The sequence below is a fragment of the Sturnira hondurensis genome, unplaced genomic scaffold, assembly GCF_014824575.4.
Source record: "Sturnira hondurensis isolate 20B ecotype Veracruz unplaced genomic scaffold, ASM1482457v3 Scaffold0001872, whole genome shotgun sequence".
Classification (NCBI taxonomy): Eukaryota; Metazoa; Chordata; class Mammalia; order Chiroptera; family Phyllostomidae; genus Sturnira; species Sturnira hondurensis.
The window spans coordinates 12,506,547-12,529,389 of NW_028074503.1; the positions used below are offsets into that span (position 1 = coordinate 12,506,547).

At 41.3% G+C, this 22,843-nt stretch overlaps 1 protein-coding gene across 21 annotated transcripts in view; it reads left to right on the plus strand.

Moving 5' to 3' along the window:
* Positions 1–22,843, plus strand: part of DTNA (dystrobrevin alpha) — a 364,229-nt gene that overhangs the window by 166,654 nt on the left and 174,732 nt on the right. For all 21 annotated transcript variants that reach the window (XM_037032686.1, XM_037032731.1, XM_037032679.1 and 18 more), the window contains exon 2: positions 5,367–5,493. The gene's annotated coding sequence lies outside the window, so the exon portion shown is untranslated. The remainder of the gene's footprint in view (positions 1–5,366; positions 5,494–22,843) is intronic.

Consider the following 22,843-nt stretch of genomic DNA (forward strand, 5'->3'; position numbering starts at 1 on the left):
CAAAACTTAAAAACTTCATAGAAATTAGGTGGCCAGCTAGCACAGGGCAGATGCAGCCAATCTCAAGAGCACATCCCTTGGCGCCTGGAATGTCTGGTGGGAGGGGCCTGCCAGGTTTTGTGATTATGCGCTTCTGTGATGAGACCTCACTAGACTGAACAACTAAACTGCCCCAGTGCCACGGCCTCTTTATCCCAGGAGCTTGAAGTAACAAACTATGACCTTCATAGGAAATATGTGCAGACACCCAAGACCTTCTTGCTTCTCAGGCAGAATTCTTTGTCAAAAAGAACAAGTTCTTGGAACAGAGAGGGTATGCAAGTGTCCGTGAGCCTTCTATCCCCAGAGCTAAAGCATCGAGACAGTCCCACCTCCAGCAGTCCTCTCCCTGACTCTGACCTAATATCCTTGTGTTTGGGGTGATTCTGAGTTTAGTTCAAAGGCCATGATTCCAAATCCATTTCACTGGAGCTTCCTAAGTCGCTTTGACATTTTTAGTCCAATAACTGATAATCTAGTAAAATGAGCTGAATAAAGCTGAGCTGCCACAGCTTTATGTAGGAACCAAGTGAGAAAACACTGAGCCTCACCTTTGCTGCTTGTCCCACCATCAATCACATAAACATTTAGTGAGGATTATTATTTATCATTAAAGAGGATGAAGAAATAAAGCAGTCTCTGCCCTGCAGTTGCACATAGACAAAGAAGAAATTTCCTGGTAATTTAACATGGTAACCTGTGCTACAATGGAGTCAGAGGGTGGTGTGGAAACACTAAGGCCTGGGTATGAAGGAGAAACTCTAAGAGTAGAGCTGGAAGGTCCAGGAAGGGGGTTGATGTGTGATATGAAATTGGAGGAGGTTTCAGAGGCGGAATTAGCCCAGAGGTATGGATAGGACCTGTGAACCTTCTAGACCAAGGTTTCTAGCCTAGGCACTACTGTCCTTTTGGGCTGGTTAGTTATTTTTGTGGGGGGCTCTCCTGTGCCTTACAGGTCCAGCAGCATTGCTGACCTCTACCTACTAGACGCCTGTTGCAGCTACCGCCCCCCCCCCAAATCATAAAATGTTTCTAAATGTTGCTAAATGTCCCGGCGACAGGAGTCACATCACCCCTGGTTGAGAACTATGGGTCTAGGCCAAATACCCTCATTTCACTAATAAAAAACACGTACACAACTAGTTAGTGGTAGAAAGCAAAATAAAACCCAGGCTTCCAATCCTACTTCGGTCTTCTTTCCAGAACACCAAATGATGTTTCCGGGACCTTTCAGGGACCTCAGAAGATGCTTACAGACCTAAGGAGTTATTCTTCATCTTTCAGCCTCTTCTGTGTTGTTGAGGATCTGGCCGATGCTGAGTTTGCAGAAGCAGGGTAGTCAGAATCCTGAGCTCAGCTTAAGCACTGGTGTGAACACCCTGTATGCCATTTGTATGCCATTTGTGAATATGGCACAAAGAGTCGCTCCTAAAAAGCAGAACCTATTTAAGTTATCTGAACAAGTGATTATCGTGTTTCAAGGGATTTTAATCTTTTTCAGCTAAACTCCCTTAACAGCTGCTACAACTTATGCCCCAAATAGTGTCAAGCACAAGAAAAGACTAAGTTTGATAAGTTTATGAATACAGCGTCGTTCTTAATCTTTGCATTTCTCTGGAGCGTGCTTTGCATACCCACCGTGATCATTATCTGTAGCTGCTTCACAAAAGTCATCTTCATTCTAACCTCTGAAACCCAGTAAGCTAGACTCCTGGTGCTGTGATCTCCCAAGCACAACTAAAAGAGAAGAAGAAACAACAGAAATAGAGAACTTCATCCTCACATGGAGACTACCCTATTTTTACATAACAATGAAAGTAGATAAAAACGCCTACTCATGTTCTTCATTTTTTCCAGTGTGGTGAAATTATTTTCAGTAGGGTGCAAACTCATGGGGGTAAGAAAGAGGAAATTAGATTAAATATGTTTAAGAAAGGAGGACTAAAATATATATTTAGGCAATAAATATTACTGCAAGCCTATTATTGGTCAGGCATTGCTCTCAGCATGAGGGCTACAAAGGTGGATCAAGCTCCTGCCGTCATGGAGCTCATACGCCCGTGTGCAGGGACAACAGGTAAGTGGTGGAAGTGCTGTACGAACTACACGGCAGGGCGAGCAATGGAGAGCGAGAGAGGAGAGCTGTTTTAGATGGAGTATCAGTGAAGACATAAATATAAATAAACACGTGAATATTAACTCCACTCGAATCTAGTATCTGGCTGACTCTCACAGAATCTCAGTTGGGGTGACTCCTTACACCATCCTCATGCTCGACCACATCCCACCATGACAAATGATTGGCCAGCTTTTACTTAATCGATACCACTAGTGTGAAGATTAGTCTTTCTTAGGTGGTCCCTTCGATTTTTGTGTGCTCTACATTGAGGAGCGTTTTTTTTAATTTTTATTTATTTATCTTTTAGAAGGGAAGGGAAGGAGACAGGGAGAGAATATCAATGTATGGTTGCCTCTCGTCCATCCCCTGCTGGGAACTGGCCTGCAACCCAGGCATGTGCCCTGGCTGGGAATCGAACTGTGATACTCTGGTTCGCAGGCCCGCACTCAATCCACTGAGCTACACCAGCCTGGGCGAGGGGCGTTTTTTATTAAGCAAAAATCTGCTTCCTGCAACATCTGTTCAACCTATGTGCCTAACATATGGCACTCCAAATGAATAAGATTCTTCCTTCTCTTGTACTCCATGGTAAGGTATTGATTCCTGACTCCCATTTGGACATGAATGGAATGCTCTTTAGGAAACTAGATAAAGGAGAAGGTATTTTATTTTACTCCATGGCACTGAATTTTCATTTCTACTCACACATTAGTCAAACTAATGCGATAGGTTGTGATAATATCACAGGTTGTGATAACCGATGGACAATTTAAATAAGAATTTAAAGAGAGAAAGGTATCATTTTCTGTTTCTACCCAATGTTCACATGAGAATTTCACTTTGCCATGTCCAGTGGGCTGCAGCAAGAGAGGAGAGTAGGATTGATGCCTTTAATTCAATGGCAGTTTGGGAGGCTTGAGAGTAAAAAGAATTACGGATATGATTCAGTTCTGCCTGCTCCGGGGAACAGAAGCCAAGGGATGAAGCTGCCTTCAGACCAGACAACAGCTTTTGATCACTGCCTGTGAGAAACAGGCTGGACGGGAGCCACTTGCGGGTGGAGGAGAAGTAGCAAGAACTAAAGGCAGCGTACAATGAAGATATCATCCAAGTCGTAACTTCCATTAGGGTCATAGATCCTGGTTTAGGTGTACAAGCTGAGCCACCCAAAGGGGACTTTAACACAGCGTCCCTGTCTGAGCCCTTGTCTCAGATCCCTCCTAGTCTAAGGCCATCTGGGATGACCCAAGGACCTGGGAAAAAGCTGAATGCAAAACATCCTTCCCAAAATTTCCAGGTAGAGGAGTAACCACCAATAACACCATCTTAAGAGGTCCCCTTGCCATTACCAAAGGATTTCTCCAATGACTCTTTCTTTTTTTCAAAGATTTTATTTATTTATTTATCTTTAGAGGGGAAGGAGAGAGGGAGAGAAACATCATGTATGGTTGCCTTTTGTGCATCCCCTGCTGGGAGTTGGCCTGCAGGGAACTGGACTGCAACCCAGGCATGTGCCCTGACTGGGAATCGAACCTCGATTGTCTGGTTCGCAGGCCCGCGCTCAATCCACTGAGCTATGCCAGCCAGGGCAGGATTTCTCCAATGACTCTTTATTGACAGATATAGTTGGATAGAAGTGTATCTAAGTGTGTAAACTATATATATTCATATATAAATAAAAGCATATATTAGAATGTGTAGGATTTCCATTTATTTTCTAATGATATGGCTTAGAGAGCTACATTGATGAGAGGGGGGTTAATGTTTTTAATACATAACTTATTCCCAGATGCATATCTAATTTAGCTGAACCTTAATATAAAAATAATAGCATGGAGTTTAGAAAACAAAAAAAAATCTAAAAACACTACTGTTCCAGTAATATATTTAATTCACGAATTCCAAATTCATGTATGTACCTGGGATCTAAGTACAGAGAAAGACAGTCGGATTCTACGGTAGCAGAACAAGGGTTAATAGTGTCATGAAAATTTCTTTATCTGCCGTAAAGTAAATCTTATGCCATAATAAGGAATATATCTGAGAACTTGGACTAGAGGCAGGGAGAGTTATTGAATAGAAGTTTCTCTTTGAATCTAAACTCATAGGATGCCTGAAACCCTACGAACTAAATAACCATTGTAATCATTTTAGACAACCTGTGCTAAAGAAAATGGCTGGGGGAGGAAAGTACCGGGTGGAGCTGGAGTCAGAGCACACCTCTGCCCTCCGTCCAGGGTGCAGAGCTGGGCTCCTCCTGTCCCTTCACTGTCCTCTCCCACTGCCAGCAAATGCTTTCTCCCCTTTATTTCCTATGATCGCCCCTGCTCCCTACTTTGCCCTTCATCTTAACATGGGGTTTTCTAAGCGTCAGATTTCTGCTGCTTCTAGCCATCTAGCCCCTGGAATAGTGACAGCCAGCCTGTGTGTCGGTAAAAAGGAACGGGGGAGGGCAGGAGAGAGAGGAATGGGGAGAAAGACTAACTGATGGGAGCAGGTGAACAGGGCAGCTGGGCCAGAGGGGCGGGGAATCGTCAGCATCAGGGAGCCAATCTCTTTCAGCTCTCAAACATGACTCCTTTCAGACGGCAAAAGCGTGTGATTGGTCATCTTCGTTAAGAAACATTAACACCTTTCTCAACAATTTACTGTTTCTGTTATTACTATACAACATAATAAATCATGTGGAACACTAAGTAATTTCAGGTTGCATGTCCACTTACAACTGTTCGAGCTGAAACCGGTAGAGGAACAGCTGGTCCAGGGCACTGACCTGATGCAGCTGTCATTTTCTCGGCCTTCACAGAAATTACGGTGACACGTTATTCCAGAAAACCGCCTACTTTGCACACATGAAAGATTCCATCTTTTCTTGTTCCTGGATTTTTTAAAATCAAGCTAGGTTTAGAGCTCATGATTCAAGGCCACTCTCTTGTTACTAACCAGCTGCTTCATCTTTCATATCACTCCACCCCCTGGGCTTCACCCCCCTCATCTATAAAATGACTTCTTGCACAAATACCTCTTTTTTCTGAATATTTCTAATAGTGAATGAAAACCAAGGCTCTAAGTCAAGTATTGCAAATCATTACGAGTTTTTTGTATAAGACAATTTGCTCTAGATATGCCCGTCCTGACATATTCCTGTTTCTGTAAAAAACATGTATGAGCTGCTTAGGTTAAAGAAAAGCCTGTTTTCTCATTGCAGATAAATAGGATTTACCGCTCCCTGGATGACGTGTTTGGGAAGTCTTTAAATGACACAGTCAACTGCCATTTCGAAGAAAAAATAGATGGTTTTGGAAAGTTCATGCGGTTTCTTCACTGAATCTTAGGTGAGTGTGTTTGAGACAAAGAACTGGAGATGGACATTGGGCTATTTCTCTTTGAAGTGCTTCTCTGCTTCCATGAAAAGAAAATTGGGTTAAATACTGTCAGCATTTTGTACTCTCAGTGGGGTGCCAGGCAGAAAAAGACTTCATTTTGTGCCTTTTGTTTATTTTTCAATTATTACCATCGGAAATCTTGTGAGCTATGAGGTGTGAGACACAGAGATGACCCTGACAACTCCTCCTGGTTGCTATTAAGCAAATGCCATAATACTTCATTCTATGCTAAAGGTCATCCAATTTTTAAAATATATTAAAATTTTTAATAGCAGAGTAATAAGCCCAAATGAGATAAAACCATGTTTTAATGCTATAAACTAGAGGAAAATTTGATGGTGCTAATGGCAGTTTAATCATTAACAAGCCTGCATGTGAGAAAAGGCTAACATCTCACAGGCTGCCCATGGGGAGATTTTATAACGCTTAAATGAAAGCAGGCCCTGGTCTAGGTTAGGTGCAGTTTCCAAGTTGGGTACGATTGAGCAGACACGCATGCTCACGTGTGCACATTAAGCTTTGTTTGGCCTGGCCATAAAATGGATGGGTAAGTATTTTTTACATCATCATTTATAATTACCTTTCCATGCTTCAAAAGACATGAGATTGGTACTTTACAATTAGTCTGCAATATGCCATCGACATTTCAGAGCAGAACAAAGAGGAATAGAGGAATTGAGTGGGGGTCTTATTGAGGAAATTGTGTGTCTTTCTACCTCCTGAGTCTGGTTTTCAAAGCATGGCTTCATTATCTACTTCAAACAATGGTGACTTCCAGAACATGAGAATATACCTCTGTTCCCAGTTCTGAATAAAACAATGCAACTGGCAGAGTGTTGATCACTGTCTAAATCTAATCCAAAAGACAATGTTGCTTCTTTTATATTTTGAATAACTTCAAAATGACAGTGGATAATTCTCTCATAATCTTAAAGGTGTGTGAATTTGGTTTATTGGGATTCTATGTGGAACTAAAATGGTGATTCCATTCATTTATGAGATGTTGGGTAAATGTAGTTCCCAGTCACTAAACTTAAAAATATAAATAAATTTAAAAATATAAATAAATCAATTTTCCTGGTGTAACCTGACCATGGAAAAGAAAGTGAAATGGAAGATTGATTCGCTTAGCTCTCTGTTTTCCACTTGTGCCAGTCTGTACCTGTTTTTACCTTCACCTCCATTCCTTGCCCTGCTTTTACCCCGCTGGTTCCATGGGAGACAACAACTGTGGGTGGGGTTTTCCAACCCCCAAACCCAGCCTCTGCCGCCTCCAGCTTCTTCCAGTGACCTTGAACTGTGAGTTCCAGTAGTATCACCTCTTCCCTACGTCCCTGGAGACTTGTGGGTAGTAGTGCCTTGGTCTTATTGCTAATGCTGATCTCCAGGTTGATCCTCTGTTCCCAATTTAGTTCTTCCATTCCATCATCTGCGTAAGCATTTCCCTGGATTGAATTCAGTTTTAAATATTTACAGTCTTCTCTTTTCTTGGTTAGATCCGAAACAACCAATCAGTACTTCATTCATTTCTCTCAAAATCATAGGAAGGAAAATAAACAGGGATTCCCTCTTTCTCCCAAGGAAAATAAATGACTCTCAGAAAATAAATGGAAAGTTACATGTAAGGTTGGGGTTTTACACTGAAAAAAATTTAACTTGATATATTTAAAGACATTTCTAAGCTATGCAATGTTGAGGTGTTAATTTGTTGTTTTTAATAAAATCATTATTGATATTCCCATCTTGCTTATCTAATTGAGATCTTTTAAGTACTCAAATGCATACCAAATATGAGTTTTACTTTTTTTTAAAGATTTTATTTATTTATCTTTAGAGAGAAAGGGAAGGAGAGAAGGAGAGAAATATCAATGTATGGTTGCCTCTCATGAGTCCCCTGCTGGGAACTGGCCTGCAACCCAGGCATGCGCTCTGACTGGGAATCGAACTGCGATTGTGTGGTTCGAAGGCTCGTGCTCAATCCACTGAGCTACACCAGCCAGGGATGAATTTTACTTTTTTAACATTCATATTTCATGAACTTCGGTATGCATGCTATAGAACCTCTTCCTAGGGCATCACTCATTCCTGCGTTCACTGTTTAATCTATAGCCTCAGGTCTATTTCATTAAGGATCCAACCTCTTTCTTTCAGTAATGGTTTGCTTCTTGGAGCCTGCTCATTTCCTATGATAAATTCTGACTGTATCGGAAAGCAAAGTGGTCAGGATGCTAGTGGCTGCCTTTTTTTGACAGGCAAACAATTCACCACTGTCCCAGCAATCTCGCTCATGCTAAAAGGCTTCCTTGGTATTGAAGTGGCTTTTCATCTAATTATTTCGGCACTTCACTTGGTTATTTCAAATGCAAGTGCCTTGCTATTTTCCTGCCCTTCTCATTTATTTGTGTAGACATTTCCCTTTTCAATCTTTCTTCAGAAGTCATCATAACTGCTCTTGTGTCTCTTTTAATGTAGTGTGGGTACACCCAGAAGAACACGGTGTCCCTCCTACCAACAATTTTCCTCTGTTCAACCAATGTTAATGTTAAGCCTGCAGCACCTGACTGAGAATCCTTTAGACAATGTGAAAATGCCATTATGAGCAGAATTAATTGGACCCCTTCATAACCTAAAATTAGGAGACAAGGATAAGTAGCTTTATGGTGTGGTTTAAAATGTAATGAAAAACTGATGTTCGCAAAACACACCTTCCATAGTTTGGTACAGCACTGAAAATTCTAATCAGTAACATTTCTCTCCAGCTTAAATTCATGAGGCCTTATGAAGTCATGTGTTTAAAAACACACTCTTGGGAAGAGAAATACATCCACTAATAATAGCTACTGCATCACACATAAGTCTAATGAATTAGCAGGAAAGAGAGTCCTGGACAGTGGTGCAAACACTGAACTTCTGACGGTTTGGTGCACGTAAGCACGAGGAAACTACTGAAATAGTCTAGCTGAGTTCATAATGCTGCCTGGTTGGCCAAGGGAGGTGCCCTTCGTAAAAGATAACTCAGCTGAACATATCTAAATGCAGTATTGGAACAGCATGGGGAGGAGTGGAAGTGTTAGTTCTTCCATAAATGAACAACATTATAAATAGAGGCTTTAAATCACTGATGCCCAAGGCGTCCAGGAAAGTGCTTAATCCAAAATGTAGTCATCCTTCTGCCGAATCACATAGTATGTTATGGGAAAAATCGCTTGTGTTTAAAGGCAGAAATCATCTGTTATCCACCACTGTAACCCTGGAAACAAGCCCAGTGCTTGGCACACTGTAGATGGTTTTTAAATAAATGATTAGCGAATAAGAGCAAAGGCACACAGCAGCACTGGCTGACGTTTACTGAGTCCCTCCTTTACACCAAAACAGTTCTGAATACACATATACTTCATTTCATGCTTAAACAACCCATGACACTGGCAATATTATCCCCTTTTTTAAAGATGGGTAAACTAGGGCCCCAAAAGGGTAAATAACCTGCCCAAGGTCAAGGAAGACTGGGCGAAAATCCAAATCCAGACAGCCCCATTTCAGAGTCTGAGCACTTAATTATTATGCTCTACTGTCTCTCATGTAGTATAGTCAACAAATAGTTCTAAAGCACAGAGGCAACACTGTTAATTATTAACAAACTTAAGTCATTCCAGAATACACCTGTACTAAGAGGGCTTGCCAAAAATCTTGAATGGCCTGGCTTTGAATACAAATTCCCTCTCTCCATTGTGCCCTCTCTCCTTTCCTTTTAAAATGTTACTGCCCAAATATACTTTCTAATTTACATCCCGATCTCATTATTTCTATTCCTTAATGGTTTGTTCTAAAATTAGTATTTTAAGTATCCTATTGCTCTTTTCACGCCATTTGCTTAATTTAGGAATGTGTAATCCTGTACAGCAAGTTACTTAAACTCTCAGGGCATCAGATTCCCCACCTGAAAAGATACGTCTAATTTGCTGCGAGACTAGAAAATAATATACAAAACAACAATGTGAAGTCCCTGATACATGGTAGGTGTCTAACCAACAGTAGCCAATATGACCTAGTTACCACCACCCACTTGTATCTCACAGCCATTGTCGGCTGCCCCATCAACTACAGAGCAAAACCTGGGTCCTGTAGTTCTCAGCATGTCATAACACAGGCACAGCAGACCGTTCAAGTCTCGCTGTCTTCTTTTCTGATCATCAGTTGACCTTTGCTAACGTAGGAATGATTTGCCTTCGCTAAGCCACACTCAGTGTGCCTTCACTTTTGCTTATGCTGGCCCTTCCGCCTCGACGCTCCTCACGGCACAGCCCCCTCCCCAGACCCCACTCACCCACAGGCACACAGGCATGTGCTCTTCAGTGACCTGAACTGTCCTAGTCATTGTCACCGTTTTGGTGAGGTCATTGTCGATCCCCTCCTGAGTCCACAGTTGTCAGTCCTGCCTCTGAATTCACATAACCTTCTGGGTCCTTTCTAGAATATCAGCTCTTACTGTGGACAACGGAAAGAAAAGCAATCTCATTCAGTCATTCACAGGCTCATGCTGACATTTCTCATGTTGTTTGTCTGTCCTTCCTCTGAAATCTTCATCAAGAACAAGTTTTTCTGTTTTGTTTTGTTTATCTTTGAATCTGCCGCACCAGGCTCAAAGTGCTCTCCTTTTGGGGGGGGGGGGGGTGAAGTATGAAGGGCCATATTTTGAGAGAAGCTGAATGGGTCCAGTGTGCCAAAGATTTTAACACGGCGGCCACCCAGGCAAAGTCCATCAGAAGAAAGGGACCTTACGGGGCACATCTGGGCCGAGAACCAACACAGGTGCTCCGCACAAACATTATCTTATTCAGTGTTCATAATAACCCCTCCACTTAGCTATTATTTTCCTCCTTTATTTGGATAAGAAAACTAAGGTTCCAAGACTTTAGATAACTTGCCAATGTCTTATTTCTTGTAAGTGACAGAATGGGAAGATTGGGCCATATCTTTTCACTACAAGCAAACTGCTACTCTGAAAGAGTTTCCAATTTAATCCTAGAAAAAATATGCATGGAAGATAATGCTAGAACTTTCTATTTAAAATATTTCCTGAGGAGTAAGCTATTTATAAGTCTACAGATCTTTTTCTCATTGGCCAATACATTCATGTTTAGGGTGATGCTAATTTTAGCACTAGTTATGTGCAATAAGAGTTTAAAAGATGTAGCACCTTGTGGCTCTGAGACTTATTTATGCAAAAACCTAGTTTATTGATGTGAACATATGCCTGGAAATGATGATGTCTGAAACTGTAGACTGATAGAATTTTAGGGCTGAATATCATCTAGAATCACCACTAGAGATGTAAGTTTTAAAGGCAAGGATTCTGTCTTTCTTTCTTTTTTCTCTTTAAGAATATTTGTGAAACGAATATTTATGACTAATTATGAAAGGGTTTGTTTAGGATACAAAATAAAAATTTCCCTAGACATAGTGATACTATTAACATTTCTTAATAGAGTGCATTAATATGTTTTAAATTTTTTAATTACATGATTCAAATGCCATATATAAGAATAATAGTTGATATGAATAAAACTCAAAATTTTCAAAAAAGCTATCTTCTGACTTCATTTTAATTGCAAAAAACAGTATCCATATAGAAGGATTCCTTCCTTTTGTGAAAAATTCTAATGATGCCTAGGACACATATATACCTGAAATGATCATTCATTCATTTGTTTTTAAATATATATATATACTACACATCTCTCAGGTTTGCTGGCTCTGTGCTAAGCACCAGGAAACTTCAGATAAATAAAGTATAATTGTTCTAAGTAATATTCTAGTTAATTTTGCCACAGATTAGAATTATTAGGCACCAGAAGGAATATTTCAGAAAGTCTACCCTAGCCCCTTCTCTTAGTCCATTAGGGCTGATATAACAAAATACCAAAAACTGGACCACTTATAAAAGAAAGAAATGCATTTCTCACAGTCCTGGAGGCTGAGGTACAGGACCACGGTGCCAGCATGGCGGTGTACTGGTGTGAGCCCTCCTCCTGGTTCATAGCTGCACACACACAGTGGAAGCAGACGGGGAGCTCTGTGCGGTCTCTCTAGGAGCACCAATCACATACGCAAAGCCTCCGCACTCGTGACCTAACCACTTCCCAAAGTCTTCACCTCCTAATACTATCACACTGGGCATTAGGATTTCAACACATGAATTGGAGGGGAACACAAACATTCAGACCATAGCAGTCACCTAATTTTACATGTGAGTAGGTTGAGGCCCAAAAAGGTTAAGAACTACCCCAGTAATTAACAACAAAACCACAGCTAGGACCTATCTGAGTCTTCTACCTCCTGGTTACCCTCCGCCATACAACAAACAAGCCAATATTTCTATATTCTCGATCTTATTTTACCCCAAGAGAAGTTTTTAGTCTAAGGAGAAAAGACTGGGGAAATAAGACTGATTTTGGTTTTATTTATAGTATGTAGAAATAGAATATTTACTATTTATCAAGTGCTTTTTCAGAATTAAGTAAATATCAGGAGCTCTGCTGGTTGCTGGACATATGACGACACCGGAAATGCCTTCCTGCCCACGTCCTGCTTACTGTCTTGTGTGCGTGACTGTGAATATCTGATTGTGTGCAACCCAAACAGCCCTTTGGTGGGTATACCAAATAATCCAGGCAACCACAAGCATAACGTGAAGCCAAAAATGGCATCTAAAGTAATTGTGACATAGTCACTACTTTAAAAAATGTAAAACAGCCTGTTCCATAAATACTTGATATATTAAAACAAAAAGACAACATAGCTATGTCTTTGGTCTACTACTGGTATATAGATAACTTTTTAACAATATATAACTGAAAAAGAATTTTTAGAAATATGAGTATATAAGCTTATGTACACTGCTGTGTCTATCATAGAGTAAGATGGGTATATAGTATCTTAAAAAAATAATAATTCCATTCACATTCCTAAGTTATGCCCCTGCCGTGTTGAGTTGTCTTTTGTTGGTCAATATCCCCTTTGTTCCCCCAGAAGAGTTTGCACAATGCTAGTTATGTTGATGTAAGTGTGATTTTTTAAACTGTGAACAACACAAGAATAGAGGGAGCAATGTTTCCTTATGAAAAATTAAGGATTTGGGTGGTTTCCACAAAAGTTAATAATAATGTACTTTAATGTTACTATGTTCATATGAGTGACAGTTTATTGTTTTAGCTTGTATTTTAACCATCAGTTCATTTTTTATATAGTTCATTTTAGCAAAATCTTAAACTTTGAATATGATGGTTTCAAATCATTAAAGCAGAAAAATAGTGGACCTTTCTATTCTGTTAATTCCTAACAATTCTATAACAGTAGGCTAGAAATTTTATAGTGATTACACATGTTTATAATATGCTTTTGTACTCAAATAAATACATGTATTTTTTATTCCAATTGCATAGATAAATAAGGTGGTTGTCTTTTTCTAAGAACAGGTTTTTATTATACCATTCTTACTAATATATGTAAACTTTAGTATCACATGGTTCCTCTTCTGAAGTTGAATTTCTTCCCAGGGTAGTAACATCTACAAAAGGCACATTTAGAGAGGGAAAAGAAAACCTTATTACCATTCCAGATAAAGCTTATTAGCATTCAGTTCCATAGACCACATCCCCTTTTTGCACTGCCGCAGATTTAGCCCCTCAGTTCACATCCCTCCTCCACGGCCAGCAGTGCCACCCCTAAGAAGACTAAGCCTGTCACTTCCTGAGTCCCTGGCATATTTCCACAGCACCTTGAATACTCCTTTGGCAAAAAACATTAGCAAACGTTAAGCGCGATGGTGAAATTACCCTAACAGGAAAACCTTCCTGTTCTCTCTTGGATTCTCCCTTCCTGCAGTACAAGGAGCAAGAGGGCCAAAGAAGCCGGGCTTGTAAATCGCTGCCGTAACTCAGTTCTTAAGAGGAATTCCTCCATCTGATAAAAATGACTCTGACATTTCCCATATCACCCAGCCCCAAGGCTATTGTGTGTGGGGCCATCACCTGTAAGCAGAAATGCTTTTCAGTAAAATATTATTAATCCACTTTCTGAGAGATGCTTAAGGCCCTCATATTTTGTCTTACGTAATAACAAAGATTATAGTCCAGTTCAGCTCACAATTGCCTTCTCATTAAAATATTCAGATCCCTTTCATATTCGCACATAAAGTTTGTGCTTAATGTATACACTAACTGAATAAGCTGTGGTTGCCTAGTAACCAGTGGAGGTGTGTCCCAGAGTCTGAAGAACATCAATGAATAACAGAAACATTGACATTAGTTTCAGATGGGTGACCCCAGCTTTAATTCTGCCCTAGCCATCCCAGACATTTCTAATGGGCTGGTGAAACGCTAGCTTTCTCAGAAGTAGCTCATTAAATGATGAAGATAATGTCCTTTCCTGTGATCTGATAGGGGTTCAGAGAATAACCGGAGAAGCAATGGGACTGGACCCTAATATCTTTTTTTACTTTTTTTAATTCTTGTTCTTTTAAAAAAGATTTTATTTATTTATGTTTAGAGAGAGGGTAAGGGAGAGAGAAACATCAATGTGTGGTTGCCCCTTGAGTGTCCTCAACTGGGGACTTGACCCACAACCCAGGCTTGCGCCCTGACTGGGAATTGAACCAGTACCCTGAGCTCAATCCACTGAGCCACACAAGCCAAGGCTGGACCCTAACATCTTTGACAGAATTTTATAAAATGCAGAACAAAGAGTCTGCTAGGACTCACGCTCCCAAACAGCTTTTTCCAAATGCTTATGATCCTGATTGTTCAGTGTTTTTAGAAAAACATTACAGTGTTTACTACATTCTTTGATAGTATAATTTTTTTCAAGTTGATTTCTTAAGGATTCTGAAACATTTCCCTCCCTTTTGAAAAAGCAACGTAGGAAGAAGCAAAGTGAAAATGGATAGAGTAAGAGGACTTTTAGCTGGATGATGAAATTAACCCATAAAGTAAAAAGAAATACCTGATCCTTTCTGAGGAAAACACCAACAACAACTCACAGTGCATCCTTTTAATGCCATTCTGTTCTAACTAGGCTACTCAGTTGCATGGCCAGACTCCAGAATCCCAGCAGGAAATGCTGCCCCTTGTTAAAATATTTCACTCAAGCAACGGATGAGGGGGACATTACATTTTTCTGAAAACAGTAATGAGTATATGATCGAGATGAAAGTACAATTCACATGAATTGTTAAGGAGAAAAATGAGACATCAAAGAACTGTCAGCATTGGAAGGTAATTCAGCTGCCAAGCCCCATCCTCATGTCCTGCCGTGACTTCCCCTTCCCAGGCCCACCAGGACAGTGCCCCAGACAAGATACACATTTAGTGCTTAGAGAAAAAAATGATTGTTTCTTATTTAAATAAAATTGCCCTGGCTGGTAGCTCAGTGGGTTGAGTGTCAGCCTGCAAACTGAAAGGTTGCTGGTTCGATTCCTGGTCAGGGCACATGCCTGGGTTGTGGGCCAGGCCAGGGGGCATGCAAGAGGCAACCTATTGATATATCTCTTGCACACTGCTGTTTCTCTCCCTTTCTCCCCCCCTGACAAAAATGAATATATAAAATCTTTTTTAAAAAAGAAAAGAAAAATTTTACTACTCATGGGAAAAATCATGTGTGTGGAGTCCGCCCTACGTATAGGCAGGAGAGAAAGTCATCCAGGACCATTTCTTGAGAGGTGTCCAAAACTTTCCACTTGACTGTAACCAGGGACAGTCTGCCCCTCAAGAGGCATTCGACAGTTAGCTGTAGAAATGTTCCATCGTCATGCTGCAGAGACAGGGGGTTTGGAACACTGCTGCTAAACACCCCACACCTCTCAGAAGAGTCTCCTACAGGAAAGAATTTCTCTGTCCCAAAGTGTCAGTGGTTCCAAAGCTAAGAAACCCTGCTGTTAAACGGTAAGGGCCACAGTTACTCTGCACTGTACTCCGTAAGGTATGTTCTCTGTGTTGCCTATTTAATACTTACCACTTTTTTATTAAGTAGGTACTACTATTATCCTCATTTTTAGAGGATGAAATTAGGGTTCAGAAGGTTAACCAACTTGCCCAAGGTCATGCAGTCAGCAAGTAGCGAACCCTGAATTCGAAGTGGATGAGATGTCAAAAGATCATCTCTTTTCAGGTCACTATGCTCCTTTGTCCGAAAAAACCTACATCGGCAGCCCTCTGCATCTCCAACAGGTCCCTGTTAAAATGCAGATGTGCCATACAAGCATGCTAACCAGGTGGCAAGTCGTGGCTATTCATTTCTCCCAGAGTCTGGAGTGAGCTGCCTGGGTTCTAAGGATGTGGACCAGACACATCTAGGGATGTAGATTGTGAGAAGGGAGACAAATAGTTCCTAAAAAATAAATTTAACTTTTAAAAGTCCCCCTTTGGAAGATAACCTTGGTGGGGAAGACACGATTTCAGGACTGGACTTGGAGTATAGAAAAAGTCCAAGTGTGCACCGAAGTTCTGATTGTATGAAGCAGAGAGTGCCAGGAGTAGCAGGCAGCACGGGAGGATGCAACACGCATGCTCCGTGCTGCTGCCCCTCAGTAAGTCTGAGTCTCTGGAAGCACCAGGGCCGCAGAGGCAGCGGCAGCACTGCAGCCCCGGGAAATGCTAGTTATCACCACACAGGAAGCAGACAATTCGCTTTGGCCGGCGCTTGCACAAAAGGGACCCCATCACCTGCAGCATGTGGAAAGAGAACAAAACCCTATTTTCAGGAATGGTTTTGCTTCTTGACTTATGATTCCTTTAACCTAGTCCCATTGCTGCTTTTCAACGCTTCTGGTGATGGCAAGCTGAGCCCGACAACCTGTTTAGGCTCTTCTTAAGGACCTTGACTTGCCACCCAGCCATACAGAACTATTTGCCATTTCCTCATGTGCCAACTTCTTGGTTTCTCTGTGAGCCTTTTTTTTTTCTGAGTGAAGAGGCCATTCTCAGACACTCTGTGTATTAAGTTTCCCAGGCTGCCGTAATTATCTACCAAGCTTAGTGACTTAAGACAACAGATACTTTCTCTGTAGTTCTGGAGGAAAGGGATCTGTGATCAAAGTGTTTGGCAGGGCCATGCTCCTTCTGAAGTCTTTAGGGAAGAATCCTTCCAGCCTCTCCCCAGCCTCTGCGGGCTCCAGCAATCACTGCTTCCTTGGCTTATGGCCACATCATTCCATCCTTTGCGCCCATCTTCACATGGCCTTCCCCTTGTGTGTGTTCCCCTCTATGCCCCCTCCTCTTCTACCAGTCATTGGACTTAGGGACCACCCTAGTGCAGTACGATCTCATCTTAGTCCTTAACTACCACATCCACAAAGATACTATTTCTAAATAAGGTCACATTCTGAGTTTCTTGGTAAACATACATTTTTGAGGGCCACTGCCTGTATCAGTCAGAGTTCATCAGAAAAACAGAACCAGTAGGGTATGTATAGAAAGAGATTTCCTATGAAGAGTTGTCTCACACAGTGAGGGAGGTTGAGAAGTCCCTAGATCTGCAGCCTGAAGGCCCAAGAACTGAAAGAGAAGGGGAAGTAAGTTTCTGTCTGAGTCTGAAGGCAAGAGAAGACCAATGCCCTGGCTCGGAAGCCAGCAGGCAGCCAGCAAATTTTCTTCTGCTCAGAGTTCAGTTCTATTCAGGCATTCAATAAATTGGATGAGACTCACCCAGATGGCTTTACTAAATCTACCAATTCAAACGTTGACCTGATCCAGAAACCCCCTCGCTGACACACCCACAATATTGTTCAATGGGATATCTGGGCACTCGTGGCCCCATCAAGTCAACACATAAAATTAACAGTCACACTGCACAGTCCCCTACTTCCCCCGACAGATTTTACTTCCCGTCTTCCTGGCATCACTGGCAAGGGAATGGCAATAGCAGTCATTGACTTAGACCAGAGATTTTTAACCTTTTTCATCTCACGGCACACACAAACTAATTACTAAAATTCTACGACACGCCAAAAAGTAGATATTGTGCCTATCTGACAAAAAAATAGGTATAATTCTGATTCATTCCCACTAAACAGCTATTGTTGGGTTGACTATTATCTTCTTTTTTTACAATCTAAGGGAGAAGAGAAGAGGTTAGTGCTCCTGAATAAAGAGTCAGGTATTGCATATTTTAAAATTTTTTGTGGCCCTGCCACCTCAACGCAATTGAAAATTGATGCCTTAGGCTATAGTCATACCCTTCAGAAGGGGTCCCATATTGGCTGCTTCCACTGGGCCGTCATATTTTAAAACCTGCTTCCCCTACAGGTAGGAGTTCCCTTTGAGGTGGACCTTGCTTCCCAGCTCAGAGCTTCAGCACCCAGTTTCCCAGGATCTAATCCCTACACCCTTCCGTGCTCAAGTTAATAACTCATAATCTTGCAACTCTACAATCCATAATCAACATGGCATTTTCTGAGTGTCTTAATTTCTGTTCTCTCTGCCTCTCTCTTCCAGGCTAGACCATATGTAACCAATAGGGCCCATTAAGGTTTATCCAAAAAAAAAACATGTGGTGAGGGGCAATCTCAAAGATGATCCTGAAGCCTATAGCTTCCCTTAGAATATGGAAAAGGCTGTCATTTAAAAAGTAGCAATTTGTTTTTAAAGCAAGCTATATTTTTACACAGAAACAGATATAAATAGGTAAATACAAAAAAAAGTGTTAACTGTGGTTGGTGGGATTACAAGTGAATAGAAAATATTTTGCTCATTTTTATCTTTGCTTGAGCTATAATGTTTACTAAAGATACCATAAATTCTGAAATGGATAAAACAAATAGTGTTTGTGTTTAACACTTTGGATATTATTGCTGCATGTAAGGGTGGACAATTCAAACCACAGGAGCTAATGTGTAACTTAGGGTTTCTCTCAGCTCAGTGTATGTTTGTGAGAGAAATAAGCATACAAGTTTCTCCATGTCACATGTCACTGTGAGGCTGTACACGAAATGCAAAAAATGTAAAGTATCTTTATACATAATCAATATGGGTGGCCAGTGTCCTCCCAAAACACTTTTTTATTTCTAGTGAACAACATGAAATGCTAATGGCCCTCTGCCTCACATTACTTATAAACCAGAATTTCGATATTATATCAGGAGGTCCCTCCTAATGTTTCACCTGGCAAAAGCCTACTGTGGCGGCTTCAGTAAAAACGGAACACCTGCTCACCATCAGTCATGCGCAGCTATNGGCTGTACACGAAATGCAAAAAATGTAAAGTATCTTTATACATAATCAATATGGGTGGCCAGTGTCCTCCCAAAACACTTTTTTATTTCTAGTGAACAACATGAAATGCTAATGGCCCTCTGCCTCACATTACTTATAAACCAGAATTTCGATATTATATCAGGAGGTCCCTCCTAATGTTTCACCTGGCAAAAGCCTACTGTGGCGGCGTCGGTAAAAACGGAACACCTGCTCACCATCAGTCATGTGCAGCTATGCTTTCAAATGCTTTCGTGCCTCCTTCACCGGCTCCTGCGTCACTCCCCTTCCTGTGTATTCACCATCGTATAACGGTTTCCCCAGTGTCCCCATTCCACCTGACACTATGAGGCTATAGACAAAATGCAATGGCCTGATGAAGAACCGACCGGTGTGGAGTGTGGCACTCAGGTAACAGCTCCCAGGTTGACTCCAGGGAACCCCTCAGTGCTATTATAAATGGGAACCTCTGAAATGCAGATGAGTGGTCCCTGCCCACGGAGCATCTGCCTGAAGGGTCTAAGGCGCAGGATATTTTGATATTGTGGGTCGGTTTATGAAGTAGGTATTTACCACATGAAGATTCTTCATTCATTTCAATAATGGAATTCATTGAAGTATGGAGAATGAAATTTCAAATACTAGTTTGTTATTTGTCTCAGTGTATTCAGCTTTCTCCACAGCTTGTATCTCTTCAGTATTCTTTTTCTATCACTCCTTCTGGGTAGTTTTGCTTTGTCTTCTCTTGAACTACATATGCTTCTCTTTTTATCTTCCCCCTAAATCACCTTGTATCTTTTTCCAGCTGTCTCTTCATCTGTTTTTTTATAATTATTCTCCTAAGTAAATTCTGATACATCCAAAGAGTAGAATGAATTTTATACAAATACTAAAAAGTGTTCTGGGGGAACTGCTACACCGGACCGAGCTCCAGAGTCAAGTCCTGGGAGCTCCGAGAGATGCCTAAAGGGAGATTGGGAAAGATGCCCCCTACACAGTGGCACGTGGGCTGATGAATGCTCAGACAGAGCCCCACCAGCTGTGCATAATAGACCAAGACTCCAAAGCCCATAATCTACCGGCAGAAAAAAGTACATCTTCCCTGGTAGCTGTGCAGAAAGGCCCGAGGGAAATGGTTAATGGCCTGGCTGGCATCAAATGACTTTCCCTGAATCATTCACTGTAGTTAGATAGGTAGAAGACCTTGGTGTCAGTACCTTAAGGGGGGAGGGAAGAGGATTGAAAATGACAAGGTCAGCTCCATCCAAAATATGAAATGGGTTCCCCATATGAAAGAGTGTTTCTGATAGAAGGAGGGGAGAGGCACGCATGACAGGCAAGAAAATACTCCACCAGTCCCATGTGGACATTCAACCAGAGGATTACTGACCCTGGCCTTGGTTTAGGTTTAATAGAGCTATCCCATTCCTAATGGAGAAACAGTGGGGATAGTGCACTGATTTCAGTTTTTAAGCCAGCATCTAAAAAGAAACTGCTGTGCTTTCTAATCCCAATAAAAGTTACTAATGACCTTATTACCTATAAATCTGGGTTTGTATGAAAACATTATATAACAAAGAATTTTTCATGGAATTACTTATTTTTTAAATGTATTATAATTCCAGAGCAATAGAACACATATACAAAGCAGTGTCTAATATTTTACCTTAACATATGAGAGTGGTAGTTATAAATTGTCACCATCTATTAGAAATGCATGTAAAGGCCCAGTAAAGATGGAGGTGTAGGTAAACATGGCTCACCTTCTCACACAACCACAACAAAAATTACAACTAAACTACAAAACAAGTGTCACCCAGAATCATCAGAAAATCAAGCTGTGTGGAAGTCCGACAACAAAGGAATTAAAGAAGTCACATTCATGCAGACGAGTAGAAGGGGCGGAAATGCAGAGATGTGGAACAGGCGTCCCACAGCTACATGTGGTGGACAAAAATCAAGAGGGACCGATCTGGAGCAAGGGATCCCAGCCCCACACCAGACTACCCGCCCAGTGTTCCAGTACAAGGGAAATAAGTCCCCATAACTTCAGGCTGTAAAAACCAGTGGGGCCCTGATATAGCTCAGTGGATTGAGCACAGGTCTGTGAACCAAAGGGTCGCCAGTTTGATTCCCAGTCAGAGCATATGCCTAGGTTGCGGGCCAGGTCCCCAGTAGGGGTCTATGAGAGGCAACCACACACTGATGTTTCTCTCCCTCTCTTTCTCCCTCCCTTCCCCTCTGTCTATACAAATAAATGGAATCTTTTAAAACAATCATATAAAAACCAGTGGGACTTGGGGCAACAGAAGAAAGTGTGGGATTCTCAGGTGTCTCCTCCTAAAGGGCCCACAACAGGCTTAGGACTTACATAGATTCACTCCCTCTGGCCTCCAGCACCTGGGCAGCAGCCGGAATGGCACCAGTGGCACACAGGGAGGAACTGAGGAACTGAAGTGTCTGGCATCTGGGCAAGTGCCAGGGAACAGCTTCCTCCCAGACAAAACTCCAGAGGCCAGGCAGCAGCCATTGTCTTCTTTCTGAGCCCTCCCCCACTCAGAGCCACAGAGCAGCAACACCGTATCTGAGATTCCATTAACCTGGGTCACACAGTTTGCCCCATCATGGTGATTACCTGAGCCTTAGCTCAGCTCCATCCTGCTTACTGCTGCGTGTATCTACAGTAGGGCATGCTACTAAGACAGGGAGCTCTGCCTAATATGCAGAAACAAACACAGGGAGGCTGCCAAAATGAGGAGGCAAAGAAACATGGCCCAAATGAACCGAACAGAACTCCAGAAAAATAGCTAAACAAAATGGAGATAAGCAATATCAGTTGCAGAGTTCAAAACACTGGTGTTTTAGGATGTACAAGGAACTGATTAGGTGCTTCAACAGCATAAAAAAAAGCCCCAGGCAGAAATGAAGCTTACACTAAGTGAAATAAATGAAAAATTTATAGGAAATCAACAGTGGAGTGGATGAAGCCAAGAATCAAATCAGTGATTTGGAACATAAGGAAGGAAAAAAACATTCAATCAGAACAACAAGAAGAAAAAAAAAGAATCCAAAAAATGAGGATAGGCTAAGGAACCTCTGGGATACCTTCAAACATACCAATATGCAAATCACAGAGGTACCAGCAGGAAAAGAGAAAGAGCAGGAAATAGAAAACTTATTGGAAAAAATAATGAAAGAAAACTTTCCTAGTTTTGTGAAGGAAATAGACATGCAAGCCCAGAAAACAGAGAGTGCCAAAGAAGATGGACACAAAAAGGACCACACCAAAACACACCATAATTTAAATGTCAAAGTTTAAGGATAAAGAGAGAATCTTAAAAGCAGATAGTTGCCTACAAAGGGGTTCCTGTAAGACTCTCGGCTGATTTCTCAAAAGGAATTTTGCAGGCTAGAAGTGATTGGCAAGAAGTATTCAAAATGATAAAAAGCAAGGACCTACAACCCAGATTAATCTGTTTAGCAAAGGTATCATTTAGAATTGAAGGGCAGAAAAAGTGCTTCCCAGACAAGGTAAAGCTAAAGGCGTTCATCATCCCCAAGCCATTATTATATGAAATGTTAAAGGATCTTATTTAAGAAAAGCAAGATCAAGACTATGAACATTAAAATGGCAACAAATTCACAACTATCAACAATTGAATCTAAAAAGCAAACTAAGCAAACAAGCAGAACAGAAATAGAATCATAGATCTGGAGATCACTTGGAGGGTTATCAGTTGGGTGGGGGAAGGAGGAGAGTGGGGGAAAGGGTGTGGGGATTAAGAAGGACAAATCGATAGGTACAGAACAGACAGGGGATGTTAAGGACAGTATCGAAAATGGAGAAGCTAAAGAATTTATACACGTGACCCATGGACATGAACTAAGGGGGGGCTTGCCGGAAGAAATGGAGGGTACTGAGTAGAGGGGAGCACAGGGGGAACATTGGGACAACTGGAATAGCATAATCAATAAAAAATATTTTGAAAGAATGTATAATACCTTATTATATTTGTTTTACATGTCTCATTCAGCAAAAAAAAGATATATTCAAA